The sequence below is a fragment of the Bombina bombina genome, chromosome 1 (assembly GCF_027579735.1).
Source record: "Bombina bombina isolate aBomBom1 chromosome 1, aBomBom1.pri, whole genome shotgun sequence".
In the NCBI taxonomy this organism is placed as follows: domain Eukaryota; kingdom Metazoa; phylum Chordata; class Amphibia; order Anura; family Bombinatoridae; genus Bombina; species Bombina bombina.
This window is the reverse complement of record NC_069499.1, coordinates 584385206-584398847: the sequence shown is the minus strand read 5'-3', so window position 1 is coordinate 584398847 and position 13642 is coordinate 584385206. Positions and strand designations below refer to the sequence as shown.

The following is a 13642-nucleotide window of genomic DNA, read 5'->3' as shown; positions in this document are numbered from 1 at the left end:
TTAGTTAATAAGTCATAAAGTAATATAGCACCCTAAGTCCAATCACTGGTATTACCTTCTCTCCACCCTATATGTTTGTATTCCTATATAAGTATACGGTGATAGAGGATACGACTGAGACGCCCAATGAGACGAGCAGGCTCTTGTAAAGTTTATACTTATTAGTGACATATGGAAAGCTGAATGTAAAAAACTGTGACGTTTATCAGATTGTGTCCAGTAGACATCTTCACTGATCCTTCCTGTACACATGAACGGTGTTTAAGAATAATTTGCATATTTGAGAAAGGTTGCATAGTACAGGTGATTAGAAAATAGTAGTTTAGAAGTATGTGTATTAAGGAATAAGATACCTATAAAGTTTTGAATGTAAGCAACAGATCACATCTCATAAGAGATCCTTTAACTGTGTCAGTTATATTTCCTGTACATCCTGTGCCAGTCCGTGCCCTCAGTGTGCCCTGCCTGCGCTCATGTGATGTTCATGGCTGATTAGAGCAGGGCTTTCTGGCCTCAGGCTGTGGGAGGAGAAGAACGGTAGATGGGGAGCATGTGACACAGGGCAGGGCATGCCCCCCTCCCCTCAAACAAACACACGCATGGTCCAGCCCAGGCATTCCAGCTGCTGCCTGCGAACAGGTAACTGGGATTCTTCTCGTTCCTCTGCTGTATAATACTCACAGAGTTGGTGCTGTAACGATCTAACTGTGTGAAATGGGGGTTTTAGCCGAATCTGGTTGACAGAATATCTGGGTGACTGAGACTCTTAGTGATAAAGAATCTGTGAACAGAGATAGTAGGTACTGGAAGCTTGAGTAAAGGAGACAGTGGGTCAGATTCACTAAATAGCTTTTCAGCCTCTAAAGCCTCACTAAACCCTCCAGCTTCTCTCTTTTATTCTATGCCACTACAATGGAGGGTTACATAATCTTTATAGCATTAGCTATATAGAACACAACTGGAGAAAGTGGTAAAACAAGAGAGGATGCAGAGATTATATTTTTTATTTTGTTTTGCTTTATTTATTTGTTTACAGGGAGTCCTAAATGATAGAAATTATTATATATTATTTATATCTAAGTTATGTACAATTGTACATGATTACTGAATAATAATTATATTCTGTTACAGAGTTTGATTTATAGTGTCATACAGGGACAGGTAATACGACCATATGCTAAAGAATATGAAAGACAATTAAAGGGATACTAAACCCAATTTTTTTCTTTCATGATTCAGATTGAGCATGAGATTTTAAACACCTTTCTAATTTACTCCTATTATTATATTTTCTTTGTTCTCATGCTATCTTGATTTGAAAAAGCAGTACTGTAAGCTTTAGAGCCAGACCATTTTTTGTTAAGCATCTGGGTAGCACTTGCTGATTTGTGGCTAAATGTAGCAAACCAATCAGTAAGCTCTACCAAGGTGCTGAACTAAAAATGGGCCGGCTCCTAACCTTTTATTACTGCTTTTTCAAATCAAGATAACATGAGAACAAAGAAAAATTGATAATAGGAGTAAATTAGAAAGTTGCTTAAAATTGCATGCTCTGTCTGAATCATGAAAGAACAAAATGTGGGGTTAGTATCCCTTTAAAGAGTAGTGATTGCTTGAGGTAAAGGTGACAAAGAAGCAAGATGATGTCTAAATCAAGCTGGATATATTTAAAGGGACATTAAACCCCAAAATTCAGATAGAGAATACAATTTTAAACAACGCTCTAATTAACGTCTATTATCTAATTTGCTTAATTCTCTTGATATTCTTTCTTGAAAAGAATATCTAGATAGGCTCAGCAGCTGTTGATTGGTGGCTGCACATAGATGCCTCGTGTGATTGGCTGAACCATGTGCATTGCTATTTCTTCAACAAAGGATATTTAAAGAAAGAAGCAAATTAGATAATAGAAGTAAGTTGGAATGTTGTTTAAAATTGTATTCTCTGTCTGAATCATGAAAGAATTTTTTTGGGGTTTAATGTCCCTTTAACAAGAGTGATTAAAGGAATAAAAATGAAATGTACATGGGTGCATTTCAATTTGAAATAGAAGAATTTTTGCAATACACTATTAGCAAAAATGCTTCTAGTAAAATTATTAGTGTTTTTCAGCAGCATACGCACGTATCTCTTGAGGGCCCTTGGCTGTGGTGTGTACTGTGTCTGTACACTTAATTTGTGTCATACAAGCCACTGCTGACTCTCTGTAAAGTCTGGTGCATGTGCCTTCACAGCATATGTGAGTATGCCACTTAAAAACAATAATAACTTTTACTTGAAGAATGTTTGCTAATGAAAGTATGTTGCAAAAATGCTCCTATTTCAAATTGAAATGCACCAATGCCGATTTCATTATTGACCTTTCTATCCCTTTAACTAGTTTGAGTAAGAAAGTATGGTGATATGGTGCTTGAGGGCTTCAATAACAAGTATTTTTAGTGGGACAAATACTGAGTAATGCGCTACACATCATATGGATTCTGCAATGTGATCACAACTTAGTGAAATTGAGCTTGTGTGCAAACAGGCATGAAGTGACAATGACACGGTCATAGAACATTTAAGTTATGGGGCAACTGGTACATATGACAGTGAGTTGCATTGTAAGTAACAGGGGCCTGGATTTCAGCTGATATGAATTAACTTATAAACACCATATGGCAACCCATGTGATTTTTTTTTTTCCGCATGTTTTTCAAAACTGCTTCGACTTATATGACCCAGCGCTACGGAATTTTGTTCAGCGCTACGGAATTTTGCAGCACTATACAAATAAATGATAATAATAATAATATGAAGAGCTGTTTTTTGAATTAGAAAGATTGAATAAAAAAAAATGACAAAAAAAAAAATCTAAATCTAGTTGACTACATTAGAAACAAAATATACACAAAACAAAAGTAAAACATGACAGCTATTTAATTCAATGTGGTGAATATTATGTTGACTGGCTACAATGTTTTTATTTACTTAAAGGGACACTGAACCCAAATTTTTTCTTTTGTAATTCAGAAAGAGCATGCAATTTTAAGCAACTTTCTAATTTACTCCTATTATCAATTTTTCTTCGTTCTCTTGCTATCATTATTTGAAAAAGAAGGCATCTAAGCTTTTTTTTGGTTTCAGTACTCTGGACAGCACTTTTTATTGGTGGATGAATGTATCCACCAATCAGCAAAGACAACCCAGGTTGTTCACCAAAAATGGGCCGGCATCTAAACTTACATTCTTAGATTTCAAATAAAGATTCCAAGAGAATGAAGAAAATTTGATAAAAGAAGTAAATTAGAAAGTTGCTTAAAATTTCATGCTCAATCTGAATCACGAAAGAAAAATTTTGGTTACAGTGTCCCTTTAACTGTTAATATCAATTAAAGCGATACTGAACCCAATTTGTTTTTCTTGATTCAGATAGAGCAGGCAATTTTAAGCAACTTTCTAATTTACCTCTATTATCAATTTTTCTTCGTTCTCTTGGTATCTTTATTTGAATAAGCAGGTATGTAAGCTAACAAGCTGGCTCATCTTTGGTTCTGCACCTGGGTTGCGCTTGCTGTTTGGTAGCTAAATGAAGCCACCAATCAGCAAGCGCTATCCAGGGTTCTGAATCAAAAAGGGGTCGGCTCCTATGCTTACATTCCTGCTTTTTCAAATAAAGATACCATGTTTGGAACTAATTTAATACCATTCTAAAAAACTTTAAAGTTAACATTTAAATTGTTTAGAATTTTTTTTTTACAAAATTGTAAAGAAATGCTACATGAAGAAAAAGGCAAAATATGTTTTCAACAGGTTACAATTGAGCAAAAGTACTGTGAAAATGTGCATGAAAATTAAATTGTATTATACATCAGTAATTGTCCCTATCCAAGAGATAGTAGTTATTGTGCAGTGAATGTGTTATTTTTTGGTTTTCTAATGTACTGATTTGAGTTTTAATTTATAAAATCCTGAAAAAAACATGATACACTTCACATGGAAATTATGATGGATTGTAATAGAAAAACTCATGGATGCTTAGTGTGTGTGTTGTATTCGAGTATGTGTGGTTTGTGTGTTATATGAGTGTGTGATGTGTGTTGTATTAGTGTGTGTGTGGTTTGTGTGTTGTATGAGAGTTTGTAATGAGTGTTGTATTAGTGTGTGTGTGGTTTGTGTGTTCTATGAGAGTGTGTGGTGTGTGTTGTATTAGAGTATGTGTGGTTTGTGTGTTGTATGAGAGTGTGTCATGTGTGTTGTATTAGAGTGTGCGTGGTTTGTGTGTTGTATGAGAGTGTGTGGTGTGTGTTGTATTAGAGTGTGTGTGGTTTGTGTGTTGTATGAGAGTGTGTGGTGTGTGTTGTATTAGAGTGTGTGTGGTTTGTGTGTTGTATTAGAGTGTGTGTGGTTTGTGTGTTGTATGAGAGCGTGTGGTGTGTGTTGTATTAGAGTTTGTGTGGTTTGTGTGTTGTATGAGAGTGTGTGATGAGTGTTGTATTAGAGTGTGTGTGGTTTGTGTGTTGTATGAGAGTGTGTTGTATTAGAGTGTGTGTGGTTTGTGTGTTGTATGAGAGTGTGTTATTTTAGAGTGTGTGTGGTTTGTGTGTTGTATGAGAGTGTGTTGTATTTGAGTGTGTGTGGTTTGTGTGTTGTATGAGAGTGTGTGATGAGTGTGTGTATTGTAGTAGATTATGTGTTGTATGAACGTGTGTGTGTGTTCTATTACCTTTTACAACACTTTCAAGTTTCACTACAATCAGGAATAAAGTACGCACATATTTTAGTCACTTTGCCAAAAATTGCAGTTCTCTTGTGCTGTGTGTGTGTGTTGTGTGTGCTGTGTTGTGTGTGTTGTGTGTGTTTGTGTTATGTGTGTGTGTGCTGTGTGTGCTGTGTGTGTTAGTGTGTGTGGTGTGTGTGCTGTGTGTGTGTATGTGTGCTGTGTGGGTGTGTTTGTGTGTGTGTGTGCTGTGTTTGTGTGTGTTTGTGTGTGTGTTGTATGAGAGTATGTGTGATGAGTGTGTGTATTGTAGTAGAGTATGTGTTGTATGAAAGTGTGTGTGTTCTATTACCTTTTACAACACTTTTAAGTTTCGCTACAATCAGGAATAAAGTACGCACATATTTTAGTCACTTTGCCAAAAATTGCAGTTCTCTTGTGCTGTGTGTGTTGTGTGTGTGCGTGTGTGTGTGCTGTGTGTGTGCTGTGTGGGTGTGTTTTGTGTGTGTGTGTGTGTGTGCTGTGTGTGTGTGTGTCGTATGAGAGTATGTGTGATGAGTGTGTGTATTGTAGTAGAGTATGTGTTGTATGAAAGTGTGTGTGTTCTATTACCTTTTACAACACTTTCAAGTTTCACTACAATCAGGAATAAAGTACGCACATATTTTAGTCACTTTGCCAAAAATTGCAGTTCTCTTGTGCTGTGTGTGTGTGTTGTGTGTGTTTTTGTGTGTGTGCTATGTGGGTTTTGTGTGTGTGTGTGTGTGTTGTGTGTGTTTTTGTGTGTGTGCTATGTGGGTTTTGTGTGTGTGTGCTGTGTGGGTGTCTTTTGTGTGTGTGTGCTGTGTGTGTGTGTGTGTGATGTGTGTGTGTGATGTGTGTGTGTGTTGTATGAGAGTATGTGTGTGTTTTTACCTTTTACAACACTTTACATTTTGACTACAATTAGGAATAAAGTATGCGTACTGCCAAAAATTGCAGCTATCTTGTTGTATATTACTTCAAAAACTTTAAGACCAAGCATAAAAATAGGGTCGTAAAAGGTATGTGATATCATGGCACTTGGTCTTGGGGGAAAAAAGTTTGAAGAACGCTAAGATAGAGCATGCATTTTTTAAACAACTTTCCAATTGACTTCTATTATCCAATTTGCTTTGCTCTTTTGGTATCCCTTATTGAAAAGCATACCAAGCCATAGGAGCAGCAATTCACTTCTAGGAGCTAGCTGCCAATTGGTGACTACATATATAGTATATATGCCGCAGCCTCTTGCATTGGCTCACTGATGTGTTTAGCTAACTCCCAGTAGTTCATCTCTGCTCCTCCAACAAAGGATACCAATATAATGGAGAAAAATTGATAATACACGTAAGCGGAAACGTTTTGTAAAATTGTATGCTCTCTCTGAATCACAAAAGAAAAAAATGTGGTTTTCATGCCCCTTTAATAGACTTACTCATATGAAGTGTGTGTAAGTGACTTTGAGTGAGAGGAAATCTGATTTGAAGTCTTAGTAATAAGGAATGGAGTGACAAGAAGCCTACATAACAAGGAGTATGAGTTTATGTAATAAGGAGTGTGAGTGACAGGAATTCTAAAGAACAAGATGTCGGAGTGACTAGGAATCTATGTAATTATGAGTGTGAGTGACAAGGATACTGTGTAACAAGCAGCGTTATAAGGAGTTTACATAACAAAGAGTGTGAGTGACAAGGAGTTTACATAACAAGGAGGGTAAGTGAAAGAGTATATAAGAAAGAATATGAGTGGCACGGTGTGTAAGTGATACTGAGTCTACATAACTGAGTATGAGTGGTAGAGTCTACATTACAGTTAGTGTAACAAGCAATTTGTGTGGCATATAAATTGTATCAGTTTTAAAATGATTCTGAGCATCATATAGTTTGTGTGACAGAGGATCTGAGTAATATAGGGGTTGTGCAGTAGGATTATTGATTACAGAACTGTTTGTATAACCAAAACCTTGAGTGACAACATTGTACAAAGAGTCTGAAAACATCATGGTTGTGCATCAGTGAATCTGAACAACACAGAGGTTGTATGAGAAGGAATATGACATTCTATGGAGTTTTAATAACAACGATTCTTTGTAAGACACAGTGTAAATAATTAGATCTGTTTAACATAAATCTGAAGAATGTAAAGTTACAGTTACATGAAAACAGTCTGTATGTTTAACCAGGTGACATGATAGCCATATGAGATGTTGTTCAAGTGACATGTAAACTGGGTAACAACATATGGAAGACTTAGGGGTAGATTTAATAGACAACAGATGCTGCAATCTACCTCTAAGTGTCAGGTCTGCCTGAAACTTAAGTTAAGAAGCAGCAGTCGTAAAGCCGCTGCTCCTTAACTCATCCGCCACTTCTGAGGTGGCGGACAGCAATCATCCCGATCGTATGCGATCAGGATGATTGACACTCCCTGGTAGCGGCTGATTGGCCGCGAATGTGCAGGGGACTGCATTGCACAAGCATTTCACCAGAAATGCTTGTGCAATGTTAAATGCCGACAACGTATGCTACAGCGGATCATGTCCGCCCGACAGTTGTTAAAACTACACCTTAGAGTCTGTTCTTTTTGTCTGAGTGATTGAGCTTAAGGGACAGTTGGTTTATATGAACCATTTCGGAGCTCCTTTTGGCCTGGAAGCTTCATGAGTCTAGTCTGAGTTGTAGGAAGATTGAGTAGTGAAATATTCTTTGTGCCATTGAATGAGATGTCATCTGATTAACATTGACTCTGCATAACAATAACAATGAATGAAGAAACTTGTCAAACAATAATGAATCTGAGATTTGCATAGGGGTTGTGCAGGGGAGGAACTACTATTGGTGTTGTAGGTGCGGTGGCACCAGGGTGTAAGTTCTGGGGGGCCCATATCCGCCAGTCTATACTTAGGTGTCTGCAGAATGTGTACAATCCTAATGCAGGGCAGCCTTTCATTAGTGCAGATTGCAGGTCCATCTAACTATCCTCAAAATGATTTGTACAGAGCAGGATGTATATTATTACTTACCTCTCAGTTACCTTGGGGGGGGGGGGGGCAAAAACATATTTTGCACCAGGGCCATCTGTCAACTACTAAGTATGTGTAAGAAGTAGTTTGCATATTAGATTTGTGTAACAAGAAGCCTGAGTGTTAGAGATCTTTTTAAGTGCTGAGCATTTTTATGTATCAGGGTAATGCACTTTGTATTACGTGTGTAAGTGCAGCAACTGCTATGTATGTGTGTTTATAAAGGCAGTGTCTCTATTAGTTTTAAATGTTTAAAGGGACACTAAAGTAAAAATGAAACTTTCATGATTCAGATAGTGCACTCTTATTTTCTTCCAATTTGCTCTAAGACTTTTTATATGCACACTTTCTGAGGCACCAGCTCCTATTGAGCATGTGGAAGAGTTTGCAGTGTATACGTATATGAGTCTGTCTGTAATATCACAATCCCATTTACAGGACTTCTCCAGACTGGCTCTCATCTTGTGGAACTCTCTGCCCCGCTCCACAAGACTCTCTTCTGGTTTTAAAAGCTTCAAGTGCTCCCTAAAGACTCTACTGTTCAGGGATGCATACAACCTACGCTAACCTTTCTTTATACCAGTTCCTCTCCTCCATTGCTATCCCCTGAACCCCCTTAGCATGTAAGCCTAAGAGTCCAGCTGTTTGTTAATCACCTTCTAAAGAGCTGACTACAACAGTGCAACTCTTGGCAGGGCCCTCTACCCATTTGATCCCTATAATTGTTTTGTTGTACTCCGCCTTTGTTTATAGCGCTGCGGAATCTGTTGGCACTCTACAAATAACCAATAATAATAGGCTGAATTATGTCACATGATACACACTAGGCAGGGAAAGTAAAGCAATCCTTGTAATTCTAAGACAACATCACATTGTCTTTTTATTGTGCATTTATTTATTATGCAGTGGTCCTTTAGATGGACATTAAAGAGACATTAAACAGTATGAACTAAAATAAGTTTCTAGATATATAATGCAGCCAAAGCCTACCTTAAAAAACGTTTCTGTTTTAACACCCATTTACCGCTTTAATTCAGGCATAGTTTTGTTTGCAGCAAGCTCCCCCCTGGGCATTGCCATATATGAAAGGTGCTATACAGGCCATAGCTTCTGCAGAATGCACGTGCACGGTAGGGGCAGAGTTACATGACACCTGACTAAAGCAATGCATAGTATAATGCTGAAGCTTTCACAAAGCATGTGACATTATCCCAATGAAAACAAGCAAGCCTATTGGCAACAAACAATAGCAGTACCTGCTGTCCCTCCTCAAACCCCCCCCCCCCCCCGTATTTGCATAAGTAATTATCCTCACATGCACACTTTGTTATATGATACCACAAGGTTTGGAGAAGGATACTGATAAGGGGGTGGGGGGTGGAGCAGGCTATACTTGTCAACACTAAAGTGTAAGTAATTTGGAAGATTTTTGGAAATGTTATTAAAATACTTATAAGCTTTTTTTACACTCACTGTTTTACCTCAGTTGACCCTTTTATAACATGCACATAACTCAAGATGTTTTATGGCACTTTAAAGTCAGTATACTGTATAACCTTTTATGGTGTAGACAGAACATACCATTTTATAAACTTTACTTGTTTTATCAAATTAAAGTGCCATAAAACAGGTTGAGATCTTTGCATATCCTAAAAGGGCTAATTCATTAAAAAAAAGTTTGCATAAAAAATGTTTTAAAAATTGCTGGCAAGTATTTTAAAGCAATTAAAGCAAGTAATTTCAAAAATAAGCAGAATTAGTTACAAAGTCATGCTATCTGGAGCACTGTGCTCCACCCACCCTTAGCAGTGTTTAGACACAGGCATTGTGATTCAACTGAGTTCATAGCTTCTAGGCATGCTCCAGCAGATAATCCCTATTCACTTTTGCATTCTACCAAAACAACAATAGATACTGTAACTCAGTTACCATAAATCAGTTACCACAACTCAGTTACCATTAATCAATTACCACAACTTAGTTATCATAAATCAGTTACCACAAATCAGTTACCACAACTCAGTTACCATAAATCAGTTACCACAACTCAGTTACCACAAATCAGTTACCACAACTCAGTTACTATAAATCAGTTACCACAACTTAGTTACCATAAATCAGTTACCACAACTTAGTTACCATAAATCAGTTACCACAAATCAGTTACCATTAATCAATTACCACAACTTAGTTATCATAAATCAGTTACCACAAATCAGTTACCACAACTCAGTTACTATAAATCAGTTACCACAACTTAGTAACCATAAATCAGTTACCACAAATCAGTTACCACAACTCAGTTACCATAAATCAGTTACCACAACTTAGTTACCATAAATCAGTTACCACAACTTAGTTACCATAAATCAGTTACCACAAATCAGTTACCACAACTCAGTTACCATAAATCAGTTACCACAACTTAGTTATCATAAATCAGTTACCACAAATCTAGGGGCTTTAGCTGAATATGAATTATTATCATTTTTTGTTTTACTCGAATAGAGGAGTTTGGCTGGCAGTGTAAAAACAGAGAGGTCTTGCACAGAGGCATAACATTATTAGTAGGCTATCGGTCCATTGGGCTGTCTTGCAAAAGTCATGACTACTAGGCGGCACATTGCTACCCAATGGGAATAAATGATGACACTTTATTATGCATGTACTTGACCAGTTGTAATATGACAGAAAACACACACACATAACTGAGCCTATAAAATACGTACTTGATCTCGGAGGGTGGGTGATCACACTGGACTAGATTTGCACAGTTGTAAAATGTATCTGTGAAGTTTATATTATTGTTGTACATTTGCACAGATTTTAAAAGCTATGGATTTCAGTGACTACCTGGCTGAAATCTAATTTCTCAGCAAAAATTGGCTATAGTGACATCAGTTTTATGTTTGCCTGCCAAAAAGGACTGTTTTTCTTGCTTATGCTTATTATAACTTTTATAAGAATGTCTACAGCCTAAAACACCAAATTGTTTTGTGCATAATCAGGCAGAGACTTTCATTTGGTTGCAGTCATCGAGGGCCTCCTCTTTAGGCTTTTGGGAACTATAATTCACAGCATGCTGCAGGTCCAGAGGAGAGCAAGCAGTTGCTGGGACTGGACACAGTTGCTAGATTTTGAACAAATTTATAAAGCTTTGATCTATATACAAACACCCTTTTGTTGGTCATAGAAAGTGTGGCTGACTCATTATTATGTGTCAGCCCATTTATAGATTGTATAGATTTTGTCACACTACTCAAGTAAGTGTCCAGTCAGAAATAGCCTAGAGACTGAGGTAGGAATTAGGTATAGCCAACCGAGGACTCTGGACAGCTCCTGGCTATGACTAGTTCCAGATAATGATGTAAGGCACAGGACAGAGTAAGTTATAGAATAAGGTACCGGGAAGCTGACACATAGAATCCTAAAGGAATAATACAAAGAGACTAGGCCAAGGTCAGAATACAGTCCAAGGTCAAAGCTAGGCATTAGTCCTATCTTGCAAAGTACCATTGGAAGAGGAATGCCAAGGTCACACTACTATCCAAGGTCAAAGCCAGGTATCAGTCCTATAATGCGAAGTACCAGGAGTTATAGAAGAGACAAGGCCAAAAACACAGTCCAAAAGGTTTGAAGCATGAAGTTCAGTCCGCAAAAAGTGCACCCTACACATATTAACAAGAATACTATACTCAGACAAAAAAAGGAAAGACAGATTACCATTATAAAGCTAAAACTCGCTCTAAGATTGACGTGACTGACACAATGATGCAACTGCGACGTAGAAAAAAGACACGCTGACTTAACCGTGACAAAACAAACAAGTGTCGCCAAAGGATGACATCACGAAAACAACCCGGTACTTGACAGACAGATTTATATTTTGCTAATAAGGATCAGCTCTAAACTATTTACAGCTGAACCTAAAATAGTCCAAATTATATATTACCTCACATAATGATGACATTAAATTGTTACCAGGATTGATAGCTTAGTGATAAAGTGCTTGATTCTAATTGCTAGAGTTCAGATTTCAGTGTTTGTTCCAAATTAAAGGGACACTAAACCCAAAATTGTTCTTTATGATCCAGGTAGAGAATACATTTTTAAACAACTATCCTTCTATTATTTAATTTGCTTAATTTTTTAGATATCCTTTGTTGAAGAAATAGCAATGCACATGGGTTAGCCAATCACACGAGGCATCCATGTGCAGCCACCAATCAGCAGCTATTGATTTAAATATGCTTTTCAGCACAGAATATCAAGAGAATAAAAACAAATTAGATATTAGAAGTAAATTAGAAAGTTGTTTAAACTTGCCTTTAACTCTTAACCATGCTGCATTTTGCAGAATAGTGCCAGTGAGGTAGTGTTTTCCAGCTGCAGGTCTTTCTTCCCTAAGAATGTCATGGTTTGTCAAAATGAAACCAGGAGTGTCTGCCACATCCCTGGATCACAATGACCCCACTCATGTCACACGATCTACCCATCTGTCACACCTTGATTATGTTTCATGCCTGCCTATGTCTCCCCAGGACCTATTTAATGGGCACTCCACCTGGCTGATTTTACTGACCACCCTGCTAAAATGTAAGTCAATATTAAAAGGACAGTCAAAATGAAGCTTTAATGATTTAGATAGAGCACACAATTTTAAGCACCTTTCCAATTCACATACATCTAAATGTGCACAATCTTTTTATATGCACACTTTATGAGCACCAGCTCTTACTGAGCATGTGCAAGATTCACAGGATAAAAGTATATGCATTTTGTGATTAACTGATGGCTGTCACATGATGCATTAGGAAGAAAAATGTAACTAACTGACATTTGTCAGAAAAAATCTACTACTTATTTAATATTCAAACTAAGTGTTTTTGCATTGTCTTTCTACTATGCGTTTATTGATTACGATATTCTACTGTGTTTGGTGGTCCTTTAAGCTACTGCTGCACCTCTCTGCCAATCCCTTCACTGGCTTCCTCTTGCCTCCAGAATTTAACACAAAATCCTCACTCTGACATACAAAGCTCTCAACTGCACTGGTCCCCACTACATTTCAGACCTGGGGCTCCATGTACTAAGCTGTCTGCGAGGTCTTTGTGACTATTTCCGTCTAAATTTCTGCGTGCGGATCAATAACCGTATGTACTATGCCACGAATCCATTGAAAACCTTACATTAACAAATGTCGAGCGAACTTGTCCGCAACTCTTGAATTCTCGTCTTTTTTGTAGCTAGAAAATACTCGCTCGACATAAATCTTGCACAAAACAGTAATTACTAAACTATCTATTTATACGCTCGTGAATTTCTCCGCACCTATCTCGTTAAAAATCCCTCGCCAGCTAATAGGTGGCGAGCACCATAATAAACAATAGGGTCTATCAGATCAACGCCTACAACTGATTTAAAAGAGGTGTACAATTGAATCGTTACTCACTTTTGATCCTGTTAGCCATGGAGACACTTCTTCAACTTTATATTATTCGTCTGATGCAAATTAGGGGTAGAAGGCAAATTCGTCAACCTGATGCCCCAAATCCGGTTCGAAGAAGGAGATTACGAGTACAGCTGGTATTCCTTCCTCGGGTTCCTTTAGATGCCCTTTCCGATCGAGAGGTTATTCAAAGGTTCCGTCTGGATCGACATTCAATATTGACTTTATATGCTCAAATAGCACATTTTCTAGAGCCTGTGACGGCTCGTTCAAGGGCCATTCCCGGAATCCTCAAGTTTCTTGCTGCCTTGCACTTTTTTGCCACCGGATCATTTCAGGCAGTGTCCAGCGTCATCATTGGTTTCAGTCAGTCTGCCTTTTCTCGTCATCTTTCCAAAGTTATCGATGCACTCATGCATATATTCCCCGAATATGTTTGTCTATATGTTCC

The 13642-nt window shown here is 37.7% G+C and overlaps 1 protein-coding gene across 1 annotated transcript in view; it reads left to right on the top strand.

Annotated features, from left to right (window-relative positions):
* Nucleotides 1-519: 519 nt before the first annotated feature.
* MLPH (melanophilin) overlaps nucleotides 520-13642 on the top strand; it is a 196267-nt gene continuing 183144 nt past the window's right edge. Inside the window, exon 1 of the mRNA XM_053698853.1 lies at nucleotides 520-639. The gene's annotated coding sequence lies outside the window, so the exon portion shown is untranslated. The remainder of the gene's footprint in view (nucleotides 640-13642) is intronic.